Source organism: Mobula hypostoma, chromosome X1 (assembly GCF_963921235.1).
Source record: "Mobula hypostoma chromosome X1, sMobHyp1.1, whole genome shotgun sequence".
Classification (NCBI taxonomy): Eukaryota; Metazoa; Chordata; class Chondrichthyes; order Myliobatiformes; family Myliobatidae; genus Mobula; species Mobula hypostoma.
In genome coordinates this window covers 54,709,143-54,732,975 of record NC_086128.1, presented here as the reverse complement: position 1 = coordinate 54,732,975, position 23,833 = coordinate 54,709,143, and the positions used below count along the sequence as shown (strand labels likewise).

The window sequence follows — 23,833 nt, the reverse complement described above, 5'->3', positions numbered from 1 at the left end:
GAGGGAAGGGACGAAGCAAAGATCTAGGATGTTGATTGGTGAAAGAGATAGAAGGCCATGGAAGAAAGAAGGGGGGGGGGGAAGCAGTACCAGAGGGAGGCGATGCGCGGGCAAGGAGATAGCATGAGAGAGGGACAATCGGATGGGAAATGGTGAAGGGGGGAGGGGTGGAGGCATTACTGTAAGTTTGAGAAATCAATGTTCATGCCATCAGGTTGGAGGCTACCCAAACGGAATATAAGGTGTTGTTCCTCCAACCTAAATGTGGCCTCATCACGACAGTGGAGGAGGCCATGGATGGACATATCGGAATGGGAATGGGAAGTGGAATTAAAATGGGTGGTCACTGGGAGATCCCGTTTGCCCTGGCAGACGGAGCGTAGATACTCAGTGAAGCGGTCTCCCAATCTACGTCTGGTCTCACCGATATACAGGAGGCCACACCGACAGCACCAAACACAGTATAAAACCCTAACAGACTCACAGCTGAAGTGTCGCCTCACCTGGAAGGACTGTTTCTGGCCCTGGATAGCAGTGAGGGAAGAGGTGTCGGGGCAGGTGAAGCACTTGTTCCACTTGCAAGGATAAGTGCCAGGAGGGAGATCAGTGCGGAGGGACGAATGGACAAAGGAGTGGTGTTGTGAGTGATCCCAGTGGAAGACAGAAAGTGGTGTGGGGAGGAGGGAAAGATGTGCTTGGTGGTGGGATCCCACTGGAGGTGGCGAAAGTTTCTGAGAATTATGTGAAGACGCAGAGGCTGGTGGGGTGGTAGGTGAGGACAAGAGGAACCCTATCTCTTGTAGGGTGGCAGGAGGATGGGGTAAGAGCAGACGTGCGTGAAATGGAAGAGATGTGGTTGAGGGCAGTGTTGATGGTGGAGGAAGGGAAGCCCCCTTCTTTGAAAAAGGACATTGCTAAGGCCACACTTAGGTTGGAGGAGGAGCAACACCTTATGTTCTGTTTGAGTAGTTTTCAACCTGATGGCATGAATATGGATTTCCAGTAATGCCTCCACCCGCACCCCCCCCCACCATTTTCCATCTCCTTGTCCCTCTCTCATGTTATCTCGCCTCCCCTCGCATCGCCTCCCTCTGGTACTCCTCCCCCCTCCCCCCTCCCCCTTTCTTCTTTCTTCCATGGCTTTCTGTCTTTCACCAATCCACTTACTAGCTCTTTGCTTCATCCCTTCCCTCCAAGTTTCACCTGTCACGAAGGGTCTCGGCCTGAAATGTCGATGCTGCCTGGCCTGCTGCGTTCACCAGCAACTTTGATGTGTGTCACCTATCACCTTGTGTTTCTCTCCCCCCTCACCCCCCACCTTTCAACTCTACTCCTCAGCTTCTTTTCTCCAGTCCTACTGAAGGGTCTCGGCCTGAAATGTCGACTGTGTTTTTTTTTCATAGATGCTTTTCTCGTTTGTGAAATAATGAAATACAATATCTTCTGGTGAGAGATAAACCATCATTAAAATTTTTAAAAATAGAAATTTGTGGAAAAACTGATACTGTTTGCACCAGTTTAAAATCCATGTACTTACATTTGCTTGTAAGGGGGTATAGCTCAGTGGTAGAGCATTTGACTGCAGATCAAGAGGTCCTTGGTTCAAATCCAGGTGCCCCCTCAGCCTAGTATTTTCCCATACTGTCCAGTCAATCCTTGTTTTTTGAAATTATCACTTATCAAATACACATCAGCCTTCAGGACAATGTGCTGTATACAACCAACCACTTAAACATCAGCTTGTCGAGTAATACATCCCAATGAGAGGGCAGGATAGTGCAGGGCGTTCCGAAGTTCGGACTTCAATTCAGGTGCAATCCTGTAAGGAGCCGCTGTATGTCCTGGCAGTGGAATGCGTGGTTTTTCTCTGCGTTCTCCGGTTTTCGCCCGCAGTCTAAAGACCTGCCAGGTAGGTTAACTGTCCCGTTAGCCCGATTAAGGTTACTTGTTGGTGGGCGGTGGGAGGAAGTTGTTGTTCGAAAGGCCTACTCCGTGTTGGTGCCTAAATAAATAAATAAATAAACATGAAAGCGGAAATTGTTCGTCTGCACTTTAAAATGGTTCAATCCCATATCATGTGAAGTATAAGTGGAAAAGCAATTCAAATTCAAGTTTATTGTCGTATGTACAAATACATGTATTTATGGAAAACTTACTTGCAGCAGCATCACAGGCACATAGTATCAAATAAGTAGCATAAATACAATTTTTACAAGAACACAATCCACTTCTTGAAGATGTCCTGGGTACTTTGTAGGCTAGTACTCAAGATGGAGCTGACTAAATTTACAACCCCCTGCCGTGCCCCCCCCCACATACCAGAATGTGATGCAGCCTGTCAGAATGTTCTCCATGGTACATCTATAGAAGATTTTTGAGTGTTTTTGTTGATACTCTTAAAACTCCGAAATGAAGTATGGTTGCTGTCTTGCCTTCTTTATAGCTTCTTTGTATGTTGGGACCAGGTTAGGGCCTCAGAGATCTTAACACCCAGGAACTTGAAGCTGCTCACTCTCTCCACTTCCGATCCCTCTATGAGGATTGGTATGTGTTCCTTCGTCTTACCCTTCCTGAAATCCACAATCAGCTCTTTTGTCTTACTGACGTTGAGTGCCAGGTTGTTGCTGGCACTCCACTCGTTGGCATATCTCACTCCTGTACACCCTCTCGTCACCACCTGAGATTCTACCAACAATGGTATTTGTGCTATGCCTAGCCACACAGTCATGTGTATATGGAGAGTAGAACAGTGGGCTAAGCACACACCCCTGAGGTGCGCCAGTGTTGATCATCAGCAAGGAGGAGATATTATCACCATTCCGCACAGATTGTGGGCTTCCGGTTAGGAAGTTGAGGATCCAGTTACAGAGGGAGGTACAGAGGCCCAGGCTCTGTAATTTATCAATCAGGATTGTGGGAATGATGGTGTTAAATGCTGAGCTATAGTCGATGAACAGCATCCTGACATAGGTGTTTGTATGTGAGGCAGAATGCAAAGGATGTTATGGAGGGAGAGAGTTGTGAGGGTCTGGATCGAGTTGGAAGGCCTAGTCATATTTATAAACATACCATTTTGCCACACATCTCCTATCTGAATTTTTGTAGGATCACTGGATTATGGATTGTGGGCAGCACATTAGCATAATGCTTTACAGCATCAGCAATTAGCAATCAGGGTTCAATTCTTGCAGCTGTCCGCAAGGAGCTTGCACGTTCTTCCCATGACTGCAAATTCATGCAGAAAAGGTTATGGTTATAAGTCTAGAAAGACAATAAGACATAGGAGCAGAATTAGGCCATTCGTCCCATCAAGTCTGCTTCGCCATTCAATCATAACTGATTTAAAACTTGCCCCTCACATCACCTTCAAACTTCTCAAACATCCCCCCTCTAATAACGGTTTCCTCCCACGTGCCAAAAGATGTGCGGGTTAGAGTTTGCAAATTGTGGGCATGCTATGTCGGCGCCGGAAACATGGTGACAGCTGCAGTTTGCAGAGCTCAGTAGCAGAGTATTTAAGTGCAAATCAAGAGGTCCCTGGTTCAAATACAGGTGTCCCTTTTTAAATATATTCAAACACCAGAAGACATGCTTTTATGGTTATTAGAGGGGGGATGTTTGAGATAATTTTCGTGAACCTCCTCTTGACTCTCTCTAATGCCTTAGATAAGGGGTCCATAACTGCTCACAATGTTCCAAGTACGGTTTCAGCATTATACCTTTGCTTTTTCTTTTATATATTTTTTTGAAATGCATGCTAACGTTGCATTATAGAAGTGATGAGAGTTCCATTACCACTGCGCTAGGTGACAGTGAGATCGTCAACTGAGTTTCAAGATTCAAGATTCAAGATTCAAAAAACTTTATTGTCATTCTAACCATACATCAGCTCTGCAGGGCAGAATGAGACAGCGTTTCCCAGGAGCAGTGCAATCATTACATAACAAACGCAACACTAAATAATAGACATAACAATAAATAGTAAAACACAACAGCCACATGTCAGTTAAAATCAGTTATAAGTGCCCAGTGCAAGTTAAAAGTGTCCAAAGCAGAGTCAGGTAGAGCAGCTATTTAGCAGTCTGACTGCCTGTGGGAGGAAGCTGTTTAGTAGCCTTGTGGTTTTAGTTTTGATGCTCCTGTAACATTTGCCTGATGACACAAGATCAAACAGTTCATGGAGAGGGTGTGAGGGGTCTTTAATGATGTACCGTGTCTTCTGGAGGCATCAACTCTGAAAGAGGTCTTGGACAGAAGGTAGGGAGACCCCAATAACCTTCTCTGCTCCCCTAACCACCCTCTGCAAGGCTTTTTTGTCGACAGCACTGCAGCTGGAGTACCAGGTTGTGATGCAAAAGGTCAGCACACACTCAACCACGCCTCTGTAGAATGTAGTTAAGATGTTAGTGGGGAGTGATGCTTGTTTAAGCTTCCTCAGAAAGTGCAATCTCTGCTGGGCCTGTTTCACAATCCCAGTGGTGTTCCTGGACCAGGTGAGATTGTCCAAGATCTGCACCCCAAGGAACTTGATGTTTTCCACTCTCTCCACTGTGGAGCCGCTGATGCTGAGGGATGTGTGCTCAGGCTGAGACCGTCTGAAATCGACGATCATTTCCTTGGTTTTGGTGACATCAAGCATCAAGTTGTTATCCCTGCACCAGCTCTCTAGGTGTTTGACCTCCTCCCTGTACATAGTTTCATCATTTTTGCTGATGAGCCCCACCACTGTGGTATCATCTGCAAATTTAATGATCAGGTTCTCCTTGAATCTGGCTGCACAGTCATGTGTTAGCAGTGTAAACAGCAATGGGCTAAGCACACAGCCTTGTGGGGATCCAGTGTGATGGAGTCAGAGATGTTCCTGCCAACACGGACTGATTGTGGTCTCTCTGTTAAGAAATCCAGAATCCAGCGACACATGGCAGTGTTAAGGCCAAGCAGTGTATGGCATCCACTGGCAGGGGTGAACCTCTGTACCATGTAGACCCGTCACATTTATTTGCACAATGAAGTGTGCAGTATATGTAAATAAGTGTGATCAGCCCAATATGGTACTAGGATGAAAGGAAAATGAAGGGATATGCGGGAGGGGAGGATTTGATTGCAAGGGTGTAATGCTGAAACTGTACTTGGAACATTGTGAGCAGTTATGGGCTCCTTATCTAAGGCATTGGAGAGGGTCAAGAGGAGCTTCACAAAAATGATCCTGGGTATGAGGAGTGTTTAGTGGCTCTGGGCCTTTACTCACTGGAGATTAGAAGAATGAGAGTGGATCTCATTGAAACCTATCCAATGTAGAAAGGCCTAGACAGAGTGGATGTGGAGAGGATGTTTTCTATATTGGATGAGTCTAGGACCAGAGTGACCTCCATTGACAGCAGAGATGAGGAGGAATTCATTTAGCTAGAGGGTGGTGAATCCGTGGAATTCATTACCACAGACGGCTGTGGAGGCCAAGTCATTGAATATATTTAAAGCAGAGGCTGATAGTTTCTTGGTTAGTAAGGGTGGCAAAAGTTATGGGGAGTAAGCAAGTGAATGGGATTGAGAGGGATAGTAAATCAGTCATGATTGAATGGCGAAGCAGACTTGATGGGGCCAATGGCCTAATTCTGCTCCTATGTCTTATTGTCTTTCTAGACTTATAACCGTAACCTTTTCTGCATGAATTTGCTTGATTGGCTTGACTTGTCACATTACAGTGCAGTACAGGTCCTTCAGCCCACGATGCAAAACTTGCCCCTCGCATCACCTTCAAACTTGATTGTTCTGTGTAGGTTTTATTTAACACAATGAGCGTTAAGTAACTCAACTGCACTGCTGGAGATGGTGATAGATGCAGATATATTAGGGATATTTAACACAATAGGGATAATAACAAGAAATGCATAAAGAAAGAAATAATAATAAAATAAATAAGCAATAAATATCAACGACATGAGATGAAGAGTCCTTGAAAGTGAGTCTATCTGTAGTAGGAACATTTCAGTGATGGGGCAAGTTAAGTTGAGTGACGTTATCCTCTTTGGTTCGAGACCCTGATGGTTGAGGGGTAGTAACTATTCCTGAACCTGCTGTTATGAGTCAAGAGAGGTAAGTAACTTAAATGCACTGCCGGAGGTGGTGATACCTGCAGATACATTCAGGATATATAATAAACTCTTCAAGAAGGGAGAGAGGCAGAAGAAAGGAAATTATAGGTCAGTTAGCCTGACCTCAATGGTTGGGAAGATATTAGAGTCAATTGTTAAGGGTGTGGTTTTGGGGTACTTGGAGGCAGGATGGTTTCCTCAAGGGAAAATCTTCCCTGACAAAACTGTTGGAATTCTTTGGAGAAATAGCAAGCAGAATAGACAAAGGAAAATAGGTTGATGTTGTGTACTTGGATTTCCAGAAGACCTTTGACAAAGTGCCACACATGAGACTGCTTAACAAGCTATGATCACATCGTATTACAGAAATGGATGGAGCAGGAGGCAAAGAGTGGGACTAAAGTGAGCCTTTTCTGCTTGACTGCCACAGGGGTCTTTGTTAGGATAGCTTCTTTTTACGTTATATATCAATGATTTTGATGATGGAATTGATAGCTTTGTGGCCTAGTTTGCGGATGATATAAGATAGGTGGAAGGGCAGATGGAAGCAGGGAAGCTACAGAAGGACTCAGACAGATTGAGAACGGGCAAAGAAATGGCAGCTGGAATATAATGTCAGGAAGTGTATGGTCATGCTCTTTTGTTGAAGAAATCAAAGCATAAACTATTTTCTAAATGGGGAGAAAATTCAAAAATCCAAGGTGCAGAGGGACTTGGGAATCCTCGTGCAAGACTCCCGAAAGGTTAAATTGCAGATTGAGTTGGTGGTGAGGAAGGCAAATGTGATGTTAGCATTAATTTAGAATATACAATATAAAAGCAACAATGTAATGTTGAGGCTTGATAAGGCACTGACTGGTGAGGCTTCACTTGGAGTATTGTGAACAGTGCTGGGTGCTGACATTGGAGAGGGCTCAAAGGAGCATTCACAAAAATGATTCTGGGATTGAAGGGTATGAGGAACACTTGATGGCTCTGGGCGTGTTCTCACTGGAGTTCAGAAAAATGGCGGGGGGGGGGGTGGTGGATCTCATTGAAACCTATCGAATCTTTAAAAGCCTCGATAGAATGGACGTGGAGAAGATGCTTCCTATGGGGAAAGAGTCTAAGCTCAGAGGAGACAGGCTCAGAATAGAGAGATGTCCATTTAGAACGGTGATGAGGAGGAATTTCTTTAGCCAGAGAGTGGTGAATCTGTGGAATTTGTTGCTGTGGAGGCCAAGTCACTGGGTATACTTAAGGAAGAGGTTGATAGAGTCTGGATTACTCAGGACATGAAGGGAGATGGGGAGAAGGCAGGGGATTGGGGCTGGGAAGGAAATGGATCAGCCATTATGAAATGACTTAATTCTGTTCCTATATCTTATGATCTTATGGCCTTAAAGTATATTGATGAAAGAAAAATGGTGGATTATGGACACAAGAGATCCTGCAGATGCTGGAATCCATAGCAACACACATAAAATCCTGCAGGAACTCAACAGGTCAGGCAGCATCTATGGATAAACAGTTGATAATTCTTCCTCTCCACAGATGCAACCTGATCTGCTGAGTTCCTGCAGGATTTTATGTGTGTTGCTATGGATTCCAGCATCTGCAGGATCTCTCGTGTCCATAATTCACCATTTTTCTTTCATCAATATGTGGAGCGTTATGGACTGTGTAGGAGGGAAGGGTTAGAGTAGGTTAAAAGATTGGCACAAGATGTGTGTATAAGATGATGAGAGGCATTGATCGTGTGGATAGTCAGAGGCTTTTTCTCACCCTAATAGGTATCATATCAGACTGTGATGAGACAGCCTATAGGGAGGAGGTACAGCATTTGACAGAATGGTGCTGTCATAATAACCTGGACTTGAATATCACAAAAACCAAGGAGCTGATAGTAGACTTCAGGAAATCAAAGCGCGTCGAGCACTCTGCTCTGCACATATACGGGAAAGAGGTGGAGAGAGTAGAGAGTTTCAAGTTCCTCAGCGTCCACATCTCGGCTGACCTCACCTGGACTGCCCATATCTCTTATCAGGTGGGGAAGGCCCCACAGAGGCTCTACTTCCTAAGGAAGCTAAAGCACGCTCTCCTCCCTCATCACCTGCTGATCAACTTCTATCGGACAGCTATAGAGAGCCTCCTGACGTATTGCTGTGCAGTGTGGTTTGCCAGCTGCACATAACAGAACAGGAAGGATTTGCAGCGGGTGGTGAGGGTAGCAGAGCGGGTTATTGGCACAACATTACCCTCCCTTAGAGACATTTATACTGGCAGACTTCAAAAGAAGGCTACTTGTATTTCAAAGGATCCCACTGATCCTGGACATCATCTGTTTTCCCCTCTACCTTCTGGGAAGAGATACAGAGCATTAAGGACGAAAACAAAGAGACTCCTTAACAGCTTCTACCCACAAGCAGTGAAATGTCTAACACCCCCTTCCCTTCCCTTCTCCTGCCCCCCTCCTAAGACGGCGGCAGCTAAATGCATCACACTTCCAGGAATGGCAGGTGTGCAATAGCCCTACCCCACCCCCCCCGCCCCCCCCATCCATATATTATTAATTTTGGACGCACTCCTGAGGTTTTAGAGTTTATTTTATGTATATATTCTTTGTCATGCTGCAAAACGTTTAGCTGCTAAACTGTGTTTCATTGCTCCACAACAATGACAAGAAAGATATTCTTTTTCTTCTTCTTACAGTTGGGTATCTTGTGTGGAGCTTGAACACTGGCATAACCCATGTGGGCCAGCTAGCAATTCTACAACATACATGTTGGCTGGTTCACCTTGGAACATTTCAAAACTGCGCTGGAGGCAGGAGTTGGGAAAAGTAGGAAGACATCCTCCATCACAGATGTTGTAAGGAGAGCGATTCAGAGACCAGCAAGTGATGGAAGGCTGGCTTCTGGTGGTGATGTCAGGGACTGCAGTGCCCCCAGCCACACAGACCCTGTGGGGCTTCATAGTCAGTTTTTTCTACAATTTCTAAAGCACTTAAAATTAATTTACAACCAAACAAATTAACTGTGCCTTTTGGAATAATTCCTCAAAATATCCACGGTATCTCTTTGTCTGACCAACACGTTATTGCATTTGTTACATTGATAGCTAGGAGGGCCATTTTGTGAGGGAGTGCTGCCGATTGGCATGGTCCACGCTTCAGGAGTACATGCTGAAGGATGTACAGAAGCATGTTCCAGCCTATACCAAGGCTCTGTGAAAAGGAGCACAGACAAAGCCCCTGATGCTACTGCACGTGGATGGGTTGAGTCAGGTGGGGAAGCCTCTCAATCAGTGAAAGGGTGTATCACCCCAGGCGATAACATAAGCATCAAAGGTGCTGTGGTTTAAAAAATGTTAACACTACTGAACGTAGTGATCATGAACATTAAAGTTTTGCACTGCTTCATCCTTTATATATGTTATTTATAATCGATAAAGTTTATTTTTGAAATCTCATCTAAGGTCCATCTGCCATCCAGAATTGGGGATTAAGCACTGCAAAAGCCTCTCAAATACTAGAAATGGAGCTGAGACACAGGAAAGGTATGGCCACATTAGTGAGATTGTATTACAGACCACCCAATAGTCAACGAGAATTGGAAGAGCAAATCTGCAGAGAGATAGCAGGCAACTGCAGGAAACATAAAGTTGTGATGGTAGGGGATTTTAATTTTCCATATATTGATTGGGACTCCCATACTGTTAGGGGTCTAGATGGTTTAGAGTTCGTAAAATGTGTTCAGGAAAGTTTTCTAAGTCAATATATAGAGAGACCAACGAGAGGGGATGCAATATTGGATCTCCTGTTAGGAAATGAGTTAGGACAAGTGACAGAAGTCTGTGTAGGGGAGCACTTTGGTTCCAGTGATCATAACACCATTAGTTTCAACTTGATCATGGACAAGGATAGATCTGGTCCCAGGGTTGAGGTTCTGAAATGGAAGAAGGCCAAATTTGAAGAAATGAGAAAGGATCTAAAAAGCGTGGATTGGGACAGGTTGTTCTCTGGCAAAGATGTGATCAGTAGGTGGGAAGTCTTCAAAGGAGAAATTTTGAGAGTGCAGAGTTTGTATGTTCCTGTCACGATTAAAGGCAAAGTGAATAGGAATAAGGAACCTTGGTTCTCAAGGGATATTGCAACTCTGATAAAGAAGAAGAGCGAGTTGTATAGGACATGTATAGGAAACAGGGAGTAAATAAGTTGCTTGAGGGGTATAAGAAGTGCAAGAAAATACTGAAGAAAGAAATCAGGAGGGCTAAAAGAAGACATAAGGTTGCCTTGGCAGTCAAAGTGAAGGATAACCCAGAGAGCTTTTACAGGTATATTAAGAGTAAAAGGATTGTAAGGGATAAAATTGGTCCTCTTGAAGATCAGAGTGGTCGGCTATGTGCGGAACCAAAGGAAATGGGGGAGATCTTAAATAGGTTTTTCTGCGTCTGTATTTACTAAGGAAACTGGCATGAAGTCTATGGAATTAAGGGAAACAAGTAGTGAGATCATGGAAACTGTACAGATTGAAAAGCAGGAGGTGCTTGCTGTCTTGAGGAAAATTAAAGTGGATAAATCCCCGGGACCTGACAGGGTGTTCCCTCGGACCTTGAAGGAGACCAGTGTTGAAATTGCAGGGGCCCTGGCTGAAATATTTAAAATGTCGCTGTCTACAGGTGAGGTGCCAGAGGATTGGAGAGTGGCTCATGTTGTTCCGTTGTTTAAAAAAGGATCGAAAAGTAATCCGGGAAATTATAGGCCGGTAAGTTTAACGTCGGTAGTAGGTAAGTTATTGGAGGGAGTACTAAGAGACAGAATCTACAAGCATTTGGATAGACAGGGACTTATTAGGGAGAGTCAACATGGCTTTGTGCATGGTAGGTCATGTTTGACCAATCTATTGGTGTTTTTCGAGGAGGTTACCAGGAAAGTGGATGAAGGGAAGGCAGTGGATATTGTCTACATGGACTTCAGTAAGGCCTTTGACAAGGTCCCTCATGGGAGGTTAGTTAGGAAAATTCAGTTGCTAGGTATACATGGAGAGGTGGTAAATTGGATTAGACATTGGCTCAATGGAAGAAGCCAAAGAGTGGTGGTAAAGAATTGCTTCTCCGAGTGGAGGCCTGTGACTGGTGGTGTGCCACAGGGATCAGTGCTGGGTCCATTGTTATTTGTCATCTATATCAATGATCTGGATGATAATGTGGTAAATTGGATCAGCAAATTTGCTGATGATTCAAAGATTGGAGGTGTAGTAGATAGTGAGGAAGGTTTTCAGAGCCAGCAGAGGGACTTGAACCAGCTGGAAAAATGGGATGAAAAATGGCAGATGGAGTTTAATACAGACAAGCGTGAGGTATTGCACGTTGGAAGGACAAACCAACGTAGAACATACAGGGTTAATGGTAAGGCACTGAGGAGTGCAGTAGAACAGAGGGATCTGGGAATACAGATACAAAATTCCCTAAAAGTGGCATCACAGGTAGATAGGGTCATAAAGAGAGCTTTTGGTACATTGGCCTTTATTAATCAAAGTATTGAGTATAAGAGCTGGAATGTTATGATGAGGTTGTATAAGGCATTGGTGAGGCCGAATCTGGAGTATTGCGTTCAGTTTTGGTCACCAAATTACAGGAAGGATATAAATAAGGTTGAAAGAGTACAGAGGAGGTTTACAAGCATGTTGCCGGGACTTGAGAAACTCAGTTACAGAGAAAGGTTGAATAGGTTAGGACTTTATTCCCTGGAGCGTAGAAGAATGAGGGGAGATTTGACAGAGGTACATAAAATTATGATGGGTATAGATAGAGTGAATGCAAGCAGGCTTTTTCCACTGAGGCAAGTGGAAAAAAAAACCAGAGGACATGGGTTTAGGGTGAGGGGGGAAAAGTTTAAAGGGAACGTTAGGGGGGGCTTCTTCACACAGAGAGTGGTGGGAGTATGGAATGAGCTGCCAGACGAGGTGGTAAATGCGGGTTCTTTTTTAACATTTAAGAATAAATTGGACAGATACATGGATGGGAGGTGTATGGAGGGATATGGTCCATGTGCAGCCCACTTTTACTGGAACGTTCTCTCCAGTATAGCCTGTCACTTTTAACTTCACTGGGTAAATATTGCTCTTTACTGTGAGAGTCTTGTAATCATCCATGGATACCAAATTCAACTGGGCTCCAGTGTCAAGCTTGAATGTTATTACTGTCTCATTCAGTCACTGGAATGACCCATCCTGTTTGACTGGCACCAGCAGTCTGTCGAGAATCCACAAAGAATTCCTCTATTTCCTCATCAACCATAGAAACATAGCAACATAGAAAATAGGTGCAGGAGTAGGCCATTCGGCCCTTCGAGCCAGCACCGCCATTTATTATGATCATGGCTGATCATCCAACTCAGAACCCTGCACCAGCCTTCCCTCCATACCCCCTGATCCCCGTAGCCACAAGGGCCATATCTAACCCCCTCTTAAATATAGCCAATGAACTGGCCTCAACTGTTTCCTGTGGCAGAGAATTCCACAGATTCACCACTCTCTGTGTGAAGAAGTTTTTCCTAATCTCGGTCCTAAAAGGCTTTCTCCTTTATCCTCAAACTGTGACCACTCGTTCTGGACTTCCCCAACATCGGGAACAATCTTCCTGCATCTAGCCTGTCCAATCCCTTTAGGATTTTATGCGTTTCAATCAGATCCCCCCTCAATCTTCTAAATTCCAATGAGTACAAGCCCAGTTCATCCAGTCTTTCTTCACATGAAAGTCCTGCCATCCCAGGAATCAATCTGGTGAACCTTCTTTGTACTCCCTCTATGGCAAGGATGTCTTTCCTCAGATTAGGGGACCAAAACTGCACACAATACTCCAGGTGTGGTCTCACCAAGGCCTTGTACAACTGCAGTAGTACCTCCCTGCTCCTGTACTCAAATCCTCTCGCTATAAATGCCAGCATACCATTCGCCTTTTTCACCGCCTGCTGTACCTGTATGCCCACTTTCAATGACTGGTGTATAATGACATCCAGGTCTCGTTGCACCTCCCCTTTCCCTAATCGGCCACCATTCAGATAATAATCTGTTTTCCTATTTTTGCCACCAAAGTGGATAACTTCACATTTATCCACATTAAATTGCATCTGCCATGAATTTGCCCACTCACCCAACCTATCCAAGTCACCCTGCATCCTCTTAGCATCCTCCTCACAGCTAACACTGCCACCCAGCTTCGTGTCATCCGCAAACTTGGAGATGCTGCATTTAATTCCCTCATTCAAGTCATTAATATATATTGTAAACAACTGGGGTCCCAGCACTGAGCCTTGCAGTACCCCACTAGTCACCGCCTGCCATTCTGAAAAGGTCCCGTTTATTCCCACTCTTTGCTTCCTGTCTGCTAACCAATTCTCTATCCACATCAATACCTTACCCCCAATATCGTGTGCTTTAAGTTTGCACACTAATCTCCTGTGTGGGACCTTGTCAAAAGCCTTTTGAAAATCCAAATATACCACATCCACTGGTTCTCCCCTATCCACTCTACTAGTTACATCCTCAAAAAATTCTATGAGATTCGTCAGACATGATTTTCCTTTCACAAATCCATGCTGACTTTGTCTGATGACTTCACCGCTTTCCAAATGTGCTGTTATCACATCTTTGCTAACTGACTCCAGCAGTTTCCCCACCACCGACGTTAGGCTAACCGGTCTATAATTCCCCCATTTCTCTCTCCCTCCTTTTTTAAAAAGTGGGGTTACATTAGCCACCCTCCAATCCTCAGGAACTAGTCCAGAATCTAACGAGTTTTGAAAAATTATCACTAATGCATCCACTATTTCTTGGGCTACTTCCTTAAGCACTCTAGGATGCAGACCATCTGGCCCTGGGGATTTATCTGCCTTTAATCCCTTCAATTTACCCAACATCACTTCCCTACTAACATGTATTTCACTCAGTTCCTCCATCTCACTGGACCCTCTGTCCCCTACTATTTCTGGAAGATTATTTATGTCCTCCTTAGTGAAGACAGAACCAAAGTAATTATTCAATTGGTCTGCCATGTCCTTGCTCCCCATAATCAATTCACCTGTTCTGTCTGTAGGGGACCTACATTTGTCTTTACCAGTCTTTTCCTTTTTGCATATCTATAAAAGCTTTTACAGTCAGTTTTTATGTTCCCTGCCAGTTTTCTCTCATAATCTTTTTTCCCCTTCCTAATTAAGCCCTTTGCCCTCCTCTGCTGAACTCTGAATTTCTCCCAGTCCTCAGGTGAGCCACTTTTTCTGGCTAATTTGTATGCTTCTTCTTTGGAATTGATACTATCCCTAATTTCTCTTGTCAGCCACGGGTGCACTACCTTCCTTGATTTATTCTTTTGCCAAACTGGGATGAACAATTGTTGTAGTTCATCCATGCAATCCTTAAATGCTTGCCATTGCATATCCACCGTCAATCCTTTAAGTGTCATTTGCCAGTCTATCTTAGCTGATTCACGTCTCACACCTTCAAAGTTACCCCTCTTTAAGTTCAGAACCTTTGTTTCTGAATTAACTATGTCACTCTCCATCTTAATGAAGAATTCCACTATATTATGGTCACTCTTACCCAAGGGGCCTCTCACGACAAGATTGCTAATTAACCCTTCCTCATTGCTCAAAACCCAATCTGGAATAGCCTGCTCTCTAGTTGGTTCCTCGACATGTTGGTTCAAAAAACCATCCCGCATACATTCCAAGAAATCCTCTTCCTCAGCACTTTACCAATTTGGTTCACCCAATCTACATGTAGATTGAAGTCACCCATTATAACTGCTGTTCCTTTATTGCACACATTTCTAATTTCCTGTTTAATACCATCTCCGACCTCACTACTACTGTTAGGTGGCCTGCACACAACTCCCACTAGCGTTTTCTGCCCCTTAGTGTTACGCAGCTCTACCCATATCGATTCCACATCTTCCCGGCTTATGTCCTTCCTTTCTATTGCGTTAATCTCATCTTTAACCAGCAACGCCACCCCACCTCCTTTTCTTTCATGTCTATCCCTCCTGAATATTGAATATCTCTGAACGTTGAGCTCCCATCCTTGGTCACCCTGGAGCCATGTCTCTGTGATCCCAACTATATCATAATCATTAATAACAATCTGCACTTTCAATTTATCCACCTTGTTACAAATGCTCCTTGCATTGACACACAAAGCCTTCAGGCGCTCTTTTACAACTCTCTTAGCCCTTATACAATTATGTTGAAAAGTGGCCCTTTTTGATGCTTGCCCTGGATTTGGCGGCCTGCGACTTTTACTTTTCTCCTTACTGCTTTTTGCTTCTACCCTCACTTTACACCCCTCTGTCTCTCTGTCTCATCCCCCTGTTGTGAACTAACCTCCTCTCGCCTAGCCTCTTTAATTTGATTCCCACCCCCCAACCATTCTAGTTTAAAGTCACCTCAGTAGCCCTCGCTAATCTCCCCACCAGGATATGCACCTTTCTCTTGGTAGCCCCAGTTTTGAAGCACTTCGCAAAATGATTCTTCTTCCCACAGTTCTTGCAGGACTTTTCATAAACAGGACACACCTTTAGAATGTGACTACCTCCATGTTTGTTGTTTGAGTCTACCTCTCTGCTTTTCTGTTGCTTTGTCCCTCTGATTTCACAGCATGCACTGTTGTGGCTGCCCTAGCAATGCCTTAGCTTGTGTTCACGTGGACTCTGCTGCCCTGCACATATCCACAGCTTTTTCCAGTGTTAAATCTTTTTTCACGGAGTAATCTTTCTCTGAGCCTGTAATTTGAAGTTCTGCAAACTATCATGTCTCTAATTAATGAGTCTCTCAAATCTCCAAACCCACAGGGCTTACTCAGTGTGTGAAGCTCAGCTAACAGCTTGTTTCTGGTCACACTTAAAGAACTTACATCTTTCAAATGTGATGTTTTTACTTGGGACAATTATCTTCTCAAATTTTGTCATTAGAGTATCCAATGTCAATGTAACCCAGGTTAATTAAACCCAAAGATGTAATGTTAGAAAGTTCTATCTGTGGAGGCATGAAAACAGAAGAGAGAATTTTGAAAAAAAAAATGCCATGCGAGGGCGGGGTGAGCTGGACACAGGACGAACAAGGAGAGAAACACAGCAACGATTAGAAGCTGAAGACGTGAACTGTTAAGAGTGGAATTAGTAGTGAGTAACTTTACCCTACTAGCTTGAAAACCTCAGGGTGAAACTCCCGGAAGAGAGATAATAGCGATAAAAGATTTATTGAAGCTACGGCTATATCACGCAGCATATTTAACAAGAGAAGATCGGCAGAGGCAAGTGTCCAAAATCCCTACCGTGTCGTCAGGAGTTAGTTCTGTAAAACTATACCAAGGGATTTGGTCAAGTTTTTGTACAAGTTTGTGAATTGACTTACTGTGGATGATAAACTATTTCATGAACCAAGAAACAAGATGGGGAACCACCCAAGCTGATGAACCAGTGCGGGAATGAAATGTGTAATGACGCAGAGAATTTAGTGCGGTTAGATGTTTATTTTCATTCGAAGAATCAGAATTTGATTTTCTGCAAGAACTGATTATTTTTGCAAAGACTTTGATAAGTTACCAAATGAGATTTACATTGTTTAAGAGTTGTGATTTTGGTGTCATGGTCCAGTCCGTGAAGTCCGCGTTCCGGTCCACAGCCCAGTCCATGGACTCCGGACTCCACGTCTTCCTGCTGTCCCTTGTTTCAGTTGGGCTTAATCATAGGCACCTGATGCTCGTCTTGGGCCTGGGAATATAAGTGGCCCTGGGTTTGAGTGTGGGTGCTGGCTGGCTGGTTAATTGGTTGGACCAGTTGGGAGCAGGAGTGGCTGAGTTGGCTTGACTGGAAGCTGGCTGTGTTTTGCTTGATGTGTGAGTGTGTTTTGGAACCTGTTGAGGGAAAGAGAGTGGGGAAGGAATGGAAATTGCTGGGAGGGGGTCGTGTGGGTCCGGTAATGGCAGACAAGATAAGAGGCGGGGTTGAGGGACAGAAAGTGGAGAAGGAGAGGGATAGAGACTTGGGACCAGAGGTAGGCAGCTGGGGAGAGGTGGATTATTGTGAAGGGAGAAATAAAGGGAATGAGGAGGTAGTGAGGGGTTGGATGAATAAAAACCAAGACAAAGGGAATAAAAGAATAAGAAATGATAGTGGAGAAAGCTCTGAAAGTGAGGAAGATGAACAAGCTCAGAGAGGAGGTGTTGTCATAATTAGGTTTAATGAGAAGGCTCAGGGACATATGAAGAAAATTAACCTGTTTGTGCTAACAACAACTCTGACAAATAAGATAGGGGAAATAGTATTTGCAAAAGTCCTTAATGATGGCAACTTATTGGTAAGAGGTGCGAATGAGGAACAACTTGAGAAAGCACTCAAGCTAAAAGAGATAGGAAAATGCAAGGTGGAATACACTGGGAGGGTGGGAGCACAAAACAGTGGTTGTAAAGGAGTGATTATGGGGATACCAATGAGTATAAATATGGAGGAGATAAAGAGGAATATCAAAGGAGGGAAAGTAATGAATGTTCAAAGACTGAAAACAACAAAGGAGGGAGTGAAAAAGGAAAGTGAATCTGTATTGATTGAATTTGAAGAAGAAAGAGTGCCAAGGAAGGTGTTCCTGGGTTTCATGAGTTACCCAGTAAGGGTGTATGTGCCAAAGCCATTGAGGTGCTATAATTGTCAAAGGTTTGGACACGTGGCTAAAAACTGTAAAAGGCAGAGGAGATGTGCTAGATATGGGGGTGATCATGAATATGGAAAGTGTGGAACAGGAGTTCAACCAAAATGCTGCAATTGTGGAGGAGCTCATAATGTTGCATATAGTGGGTGTGAGGTTATGAGACGGGAGAATAAAATTCAAGAAATAAGAGTGAACAGAAAGATCACTTATGCAGAAGCTGTAAGAATGTCAAGAGAACAGAATAATGCTCCTAATGAACAGGGAGCAACAGGGATACGAGAGATGCAACAAAGAACAAATGACAGGATTTATGTAGACAAAAAGGCTCTAGTAACATTCATTGCAGGAGTGATTAATAGTATGGCTGAGGTAAAGTCAAAAAGTGACAAAATTCAGCTGGTGGTAAAAGCAGCAGTGAACCATTTAGGGTTAGTAGGACTGACATGGGAGGAAGTGAGGGAGAACCTCAGTAATCAGTCAAGCCAAGAAGTGTAATGTGTTGGTTAATACTAATTATGGTGATTCTTTTACAATGGAATGCAAGAAGCTTACTGGCCAATAGCCAGGAATTCAAGCACTTTATTAAAGAAATGGTTGTAAAACCGGATGTAGTGTGTATTCAGGAAACTTGGTTGAAACCAACTTTAGACTTTGTGGTATATGGGTATACAATGATAAGGAAAGATAGAAATCTAGGGGGAGGAGTGGGTTGTGCTATGTTAATCAAGCAAGGTATACCATATAGGGTACTGGAAAAAGGAGATGATCAGGAATACATAGTGGTGGAAGTGTGGGAGAGAGGGGAGGGAGTGGTTATAATTAACTACTACAATCCATGTAAAAGGTTGGATTTGGACAGCCTATTAAAGATACAAGGACAAAACAGACAAAGTAGTGTGGTGTGCAGATTTCAATGCTCATAGCACAATATGGGGGGATCAGAATACAGATCCAAATGGAAAGGTAATTGAAGATTTGATGGAAGAAAGGGGTTTGGTGTGTATGAATGATGGTAGCGGCACAAGGATAGATATAACAACAGGAACTGAGTCAGTGTTAGATATTACATTCGTGTCTAATACCTTGGCTGGCATTAGTAACTGGGGAGTTTGGACTGCTTCAACAGTAGGCAGTGATCACTACCCAGTTTTATGTTCAGTGGGTGAAAGAGTTGAAGTAAGACCAGGTGGCGGAACCCCAAAGTGGGTGTTTGAAAATGCTGTTTGGGGTAAGTTCCAGAAGTTGAGTGAAGAAGGGTTGACAAAGATTGATATTTCTGGAAATGTAGATGAATTAAACAGTCAGGTGACTTCAGCAATTATCATGGCAGCAGAAGGATCTATACCTAGGAGTAAAAATAGGATGAATAGGAAACTGGTACCATGGTGGACAGAGGAATGTTGTCAGGCTGTAAAAAACAGAAATAGAGCATTCAGGCTAGTTAAAAGAACCCATAATATGCAGCATTTGGTTCAATATAAGAAAGCACAGGCAGTGGTGAGAAGAACTATACGTCAAGCTAAAGGGGCAAGTTGGAGGAGTTTTTGCGACAAGGTAGGAAGAACAACACCTGTGGGAGAGATATGGGGAATGATTAAGAGGATGGGAGGAGATAGAAGGGAATGGGAATATCCAGTAATGATATCTGAGGAGGAAACTGCAGTCTCCAGTAGGGATAAGGCTGAGGTCATGGCCAAGTCATTTGTACTGATACACAGTTCAAAAAATTTGTCTGAAGAAGGGAGAAGAAGGGAAAGAATAATGAGCCAACACCCAGGTGTGTTAAGCAGGAGGGAAGGAACAGATGATATAATTGATGATCCATTTACATTAGCAGAAATGGTGAGAGCAATAAAGAGATCGAGACCAACCTCCCCAGGGAAAGATCTGATATGCTCTGTGATGCTAAAAAATCTAGGAGAAGGAGCGCTCTTGAAGTTGCTGCATTTTTATAACAGAGTGTGGGAGGAGGGAAGATTACCAAGTGCATGGAAAGAAGCAGTAGTAATTCCAATAAGGAAGCCTGGCAAGGATCTGTCAAAACCCACTAGCTACAGACCAATTGCATTAACATCAAGTATGTGTAAGATAATGGAAAGGATGATAACAGAAAGGTTATTATATGAGCTTGAGAAAAGGGGAATGCTGGCAAGTTATCAGAGTGGTTTTAGAAAGGGAAGGAATTCCATGGACTCAGTGATTATGTTAGAGACTGAAATAAGGAAGGCCCAGGCAAATAGAGAGTCATTGGTGGCAGTGTTCTTTGACATTGAAAAAGCCTATGATATGATGTGGAAGGAAGGATTATTAATTAAACTGCACAAGATGGGGGTTGGTGGGAGAGTTTTTAATTGGATTAAAGATTTTTTGTTTGGTAGAAAAATTCAAGTTCGGATTGGATCAGAATTATCAAAACAGTACATCGTGGAAAATGGCACACCTCAAGGTAGTGTGATTAGCCCGTTACTTTTCATCATTATGATCAATGATGTCTTCACAAAGGTACCAGTGGATATAGGTAGGTCACTGTTTGCGGATGATGGGGCCTTGTGGAAAAGAGGCAGGAACATGGACCATATAATCAGGAAACTACAAGAAGCAATTGATGAAGTGGTGGAGTGGGGTTATGATTGGGGATGTAGATTTTCAGTAGGTAAAACTCAAACTGTATTTTTTTTTACCAGGAAAAGGGTTGAGGGAGGGAAGAAGTTAAGAATGTATGGGGTTGAATTAGAAAGGGTTGCATCATTTAAATTTCTGGGAGTTATATTTGATTCACGATTAACATGGGCAGACCATATCAGGAAAGTTGAGGAGAAATGTAAAAAAGTAATAAATGTGATGAGATGTTTGACTGGTAGGGAATGGGGAGCAAGTTGTTCAGCTTTGAAGAGAATGTATGTGGCTTTAGTGAGATCTGTGTTGGATTATGGAAATATAGTATATGGATCAGCAGCCAGGTCTCTTATAAGGAAGCTGGATGTGATTCAGGCTCAGGCCTTGAGAGTGTGCAGTGGGGCTTTTAAAACATCACCAGGGTCAGCCCTACAGGTAGAAATGGGAATAATGCCTTTGGAACTAGGAAGGATGCAACTGATGGCAAACTACTGGGCTAACTTGCAGGGGCACAATGATTCCCACCCTACTAAAGGAGTGTTGCAGGAGTGCTGGGAAAATGGGAGGTTTCAGAGGGATACCTTTAGTCGGGTAGGGAATGATATCGCGAAAGAATGTGGAGTATTTGATCTGAGGATAAGTCCTTCAGTAGTTTATCCGGCTGTAGCTCCATGGAAGCTTGTATGGCCTGACATAGACTGGCATTTGTTAGAGGTAAAAAGGAAAGAAAGATATAAAACAGATTTGGTAAATGCATTTAACTGTCATGTGATGGAAAAGTATAGTGATTATACTCACATTTATACGGATGGTGCGAAGGAACCTGAAACAGGAGTGACAGGGTTTGGGGTGGTAATACCAGCAAAAGAAATTGGAATCAGCAGAAGAACATCTAATAAGTTAGGGGTGTTTACAGTGGAGATGCTGGCAGTGTTGGTTGCGTTGCAATGGGTGCAGAAAGCCAGACAAGCCAAAGCATTGATATGTTCAGATTCATCCTCAGTTCTAGCAAGTTTAAGGTCTTTTCACACAAACAGTCGGCAAGATGTACTTTATGAAGTCCTTCAGTTAGTTACAAGAATTGCAAATCAGGGAGGTCAGGTAAAATTTATGGGTTCCAGCACATGTAGGGGTGAAGGGGAATGAGAGGGTGGATGAGTTGGCAAAGAGGGCGTTAAAGAAAGAAAATGTGGAAATGCACATTAGTATCAGTAAAGCAGAGGATAAGTGTGCAATCTGGGAAAAAGTCAACCGAATGTAGCAAGAAAGATGGGACAGGGAGGGGAAAGGGAGGCATTTATATCAAATACAAAAGAGTGTTGCAGGTACTAGGGTAGGTAATGGAAACAGAAGAGAGGAAACTGTGTGGACTAGGTTAAGGCTGGGGCACCGTGCATTAAACAAAACATTGAAAATGATAGGGAAACACCAGACAGGATTGTGTGAGGAATGTCAGGAAGAGGAGTCAGTAGAACATGTAGTTCTGAGTTGCAGGAAGTATGGGATACAGAGAGAGATGATGAGAAATAAATTAAGGGAGTTGGGGGTGCAGGAATTCACATTAAAAGGGTTGCTGGGCATGGGTGAGAGAGCACAAGTCCGGGTATTTTTAGCGTTTTTAAGGGGTACAGGAGTTTCTTATAGAATATGACGAATAAACAGGAATAGGATACTAGGATGGTCAAAGATGGGAGGGTGAAGTGTAGGTTTGTGTGTGTGTGTGTGTGAGATTGGGTGAAGGGATTTAGAATGTACGTCTATTGCACATTCTGGAGCAGAGGGTGGCGGTAATGCACCATTAAGCTGGATGCCAACCGCCGTAAAACAAGATACAGACAGACAGTGTGGGTGCTGGTTTGTCTTGTCAGTATCCTGTCCTCCCCTTTGTGGGGTAAGCCAGGCTGTCTTTGCTGTTACCCTGAGGCTGGACTGTTCCCTTCTCTTCCTCTTCCTTCTGAAGCCTTGGCTGTTTTGCTGTCAAGTTCTGCTGCTGGAGCTAGACCAGAGCCTTGCTGTGTCAAGATAAGAAACTATCTATTGTTGTTTGGAACTGTCTCTTTGTGTCCTCGCCTTTGCTAGGTAGGTCTGACTGTTTGTTGCTACCTTGTGTTGAGAACTGTCTCTGTGTCCATGCCTTTGCTAGGTAGGTCTGGCTGGTTGCTGCTACCTTGTGTTGGGAACCGTCTCTATGTCCACGCCTTCACTAGGTAGGTCTGGTTGTTTGCCGCTACCTTGTGTTGGGAACTGTCTTGTCATTTTCAGCATTCTGTGTATGAGTCCCAGCCCTATGTCCTGCTCCCAAGGAAGGGTCCCGGCACTGTGTTCCATGTTCCTGTCTCTCAAGTCCAAGGCTCCGAGGTTCCTGTCTCCCAAGACTATGTCATGTGTTTACCTAGTTCTGGAGTCAAGTCTGAGTCAAGACCCAGGTTCTGGGTCCTTGCCCAGTCTCTGGCTTGGAGTACATATCCAACTCTTGAAGAACCCAAGCCATATTCAGTCCTGTAGCCATGTCATGTCCTCGCCTAATTCTGGGGTCAGGGTCTGGGTCTGAGCCCTAGTCAAGTCCCAGGTTCTGGGTCCTTGTCCAGTCTCTGGCTCTGAGTCCAAGCCCAGGCTCCTAGTTCCCAGTTCCTGGTCCTGGTCCCGCTTGCCTAGCCAATGTCCTAGCCCATGTCTGTGTTCTTGTCCCAGCTCCTAGTCTGCGTCTAGTCACCTCCCTAACTCCAGTCCAGCCCAGTTCCTAGTACCTCAGTGTCTGTGCCTTGCATTTGGGTCCGCTCCCAGTGCCCCCCGTTATGACAGTTGGAGAATTGTCCATGCGAGGAGTTAAGCTGTATAGATATATAATTTTTGAATTTGAATTTAAACTTGTAGATATACTGCCTGGAATTGAAACTGAAGTTAACTATAATTGAGAATGGGAATTATATTTGGTTTTCTAAATATATTTGGTAGTCTGTAAACTTTTAAATAGGGAATAACACTAGATCTACTTAGTTAAATTAGAGTAATAAAGGAACCTCATTGATTAAAATTAAATAGGAATTTGTTGTGGTTTGATATCTAAGATTTGGAACTTGAACAGAATGTTGGAAGTTGGAATTGTTCTTGCTCTCGTAAATATTTTTTAACTCTTTTGTTCTGGACACCAGTGACTACCAGGAATAGTCTGGTTGGCAACCGGGAATAGTCCGGTGACAGCGTGGAGAGACAGCGGACAGCCAGGAAAGACTGGCACTGGGGGTGTTAGGATTGGCAGTCCGGGCACCAGCTCAAAAGAGCACCCACCTCTTGAAGCTTCTAGTTTACACGGAGAAACATACCCTCGGGGTCCTCCAAGAGGGAGGGAGAATGATGGACCCAATTGGACTGATACAGTTAATTACAGGGAATGACTACGACCAAGAGCTAGGATAAGAGGCTCTGAGTGTCCAGTGTGTTGGTG

The 23,833-nt window shown here is 43.8% G+C and overlaps 1 long non-coding RNA gene and 1 other non-coding gene across 2 annotated transcripts in view; one reads left to right on the top strand and one right to left on the bottom strand.

The window, feature by feature from the left end:
* LOC134340293 (uncharacterized) overlaps window positions 1–23,833 on the bottom strand; it is a 58,982-nt gene that overhangs the window by 23,239 nt on the left and 11,910 nt on the right. The window contains exon 2 of the long non-coding RNA XR_010016515.1: window positions 1,538–2,002. This is a non-coding gene — a long non-coding RNA (uncharacterized LOC134340293). The remainder of the gene's footprint in view (window positions 1–1,537; window positions 2,003–23,833) is intronic.
* On the top strand, window positions 1,550–1,621 carry trnac-gca (transfer RNA cysteine (anticodon GCA)). Its single transcript has one exon. It is a non-coding gene; the product is annotated as a tRNA-Cys (tRNA).